Source organism: Carlito syrichta, unplaced genomic scaffold (assembly GCF_000164805.1).
Source record: "Carlito syrichta isolate Samal-C Ts95f unplaced genomic scaffold, Tarsius_syrichta-2.0.1 Scaffold312151, whole genome shotgun sequence".
NCBI classification, from domain to species: domain Eukaryota; kingdom Metazoa; phylum Chordata; class Mammalia; order Primates; family Tarsiidae; genus Carlito; species Carlito syrichta.
This window is the reverse complement of record NW_007256247.1, coordinates 47,817-49,748: the sequence shown is the minus strand read 5'-3', so window position 1 is coordinate 49,748 and position 1,932 is coordinate 47,817. Positions and strand designations below refer to the sequence as shown.

The window sequence follows — 1,932 nt, the reverse complement described above, 5'->3', positions numbered from 1 at the left end:
CTCCGGCAATCCTTCCGCCTCAGCTTTCCAAGTAGCTGGAACTACAGGCGGGCACTACCACACCCAGCTGATTTTTGATTTATTGTAGAGATGAGGTCTCACCAAGTTGCCCAGGCGGGTCTCGAACATGCGGGCTGAGGCAATCCACTCACCTCAGCCTTCCAAAGGCGCGGGATTACAGACTGAGCCACCGAGCCCAGCGAGACCAGAAGTCTTGTTAGGTCATGGTGATAATCTATTTCATTCTAAGTGGAGAGTGGAGTAAGCAATCACAGGAAGACTATTCAGCAGGATTGTGCCATAATCTGATTTCAATTTAAGTCCACTGTGGGTGCTATATGGAAAATGGAATACAGAGGTGAGGCAGGTTGTATTTTCCCAGATATCTACCATCCCACAGCCTCTTGTGCAAGGTCACCTTGACATGCCTCCCATTGAAAGAGGTGAAGCTTATGTCACCTATCCTTGAACCTGGTGCTAGAAGTGATGCAGCATGAATGACACCTGAGACTAGGCCAGTAATGCAGCTTCTTCCTTGTTCGCTTTTTGAGCCCTAGGGTGTGGAGTGTAGTTGTTCCATGAGATCTTACTTCACCACAGAAAAGAATTTCAGAGCAAGTCCAAAGTATAGTTTAAGACAGAATTTATTAGAAAGAAAAAAAGAGCCGGGCTCGGTGGCTCAGCCTGTAATCCTGCGCTTTTGGGAGGCTGAGGTGAGTGGATTACCTGAGCCCACTGGTTCGAGACCCGCCTGGGCAGGAAAGACCTCATCTCTACAATAAATCAAAAAATTAGCCGGGCGTGGTAACGCGCGCCTGTAGTTCCAGCTACTTGGAAGGATCACCAGAGCCCAGCAGGCTGAGGCTACGGTGGCAGGGAGCGGTCACTGCACTTCAGTCTGGGTGACAGAGTAAGATTCTGACTCAAAAAGAAAAAAAAATCTGCAGCCTCAATCTACTGGACTCAGGTAATCTTTCCGCTTCAGCTTTCCAAGTAGCTGAAACTACAGGCATGTGCCACCATGCCCATCTAATTTTTTTATTTTTATTGTAGAGACAAGGTCTCACCATGTTGCCCAGGCTAGTCTCAAATCTGTGGGCTTAGGCAATCTTCTCGCCTCAGGACTTTTTTTTTTTAAATATCTCAATGTTTACCCTATTTTAATTTCGATCTGCCTAAAAAAAAAAAAAAAAAAAAGAACTCACCTATCTGTGTCTAAACTGTGCTAACTACCCTGCCACATGACTATCCCAAGGCCATCATGCTGGGAGAAAGCTCAGGCCACACGGAGAGGCCCATGTAGGTGCCCTAGTCCACACCCCCAGCCGGCAGCTGGTATCAACTGCAAGACCTGCCAGTGAAGATGCCTCCAGAGAGTTCAGGCCCCCACCTCCCATTTTTTGAGTCAACTTTAGCCTCGAAGTCTTCCCAAATGAAAATAAAGACAAGCAATGCCAGCTCTACCTTGTTCAGATTCCTGATCTACCACGTCTGTGATCATCGTAAAATGGCCGTTTTGCACCACTGCGTTTGGAGATGGTTTGTTAAACAACCGGAGTAACTAGAACTGGGGAGCAGGGGGGAAGAGAATTGGGTCGGAGAAGGAGGGGAAAGAGTGGCATCAGGGAAACCAAGGATGGTGGGGGGAAGAGGTTCATTGAAAAGACCGAGGCGTCAGGTGGAGGCAGAAGATGGGAGGGAGGAGAGGAGCTGTGTGCAGGATGAGTTTTGGAGACAGACCCAAGAGAATTTGCTGAATCCCCTAGAAAGGGTGGGTAAGAGGGAAGTCGAGGCCTGCACCACCCTAATCGGAGCTGGAGCCGAGAGCAGGGCAGCCCAGAGCCCGCATCCCTCTCCTCCTCTCCCCTCCCAGCCCCAGGCGACTACATCTCCCAGCATCGCCCGCTCAGGCCGCGGGAAGGGGAAAAAAAA

The 1,932-nt window shown here is 49.6% G+C and overlaps 1 protein-coding gene across 1 annotated transcript in view; it reads left to right on the top strand.

The window, feature by feature from the left end:
• Positions 1 to 1,932, top strand: part of SYDE1 (synapse defective Rho GTPase homolog 1) — a 7,647-nt gene that overhangs the window by 330 nt on the left and 5,385 nt on the right. The gene's annotated exons all lie outside the window — the stretch shown is intronic.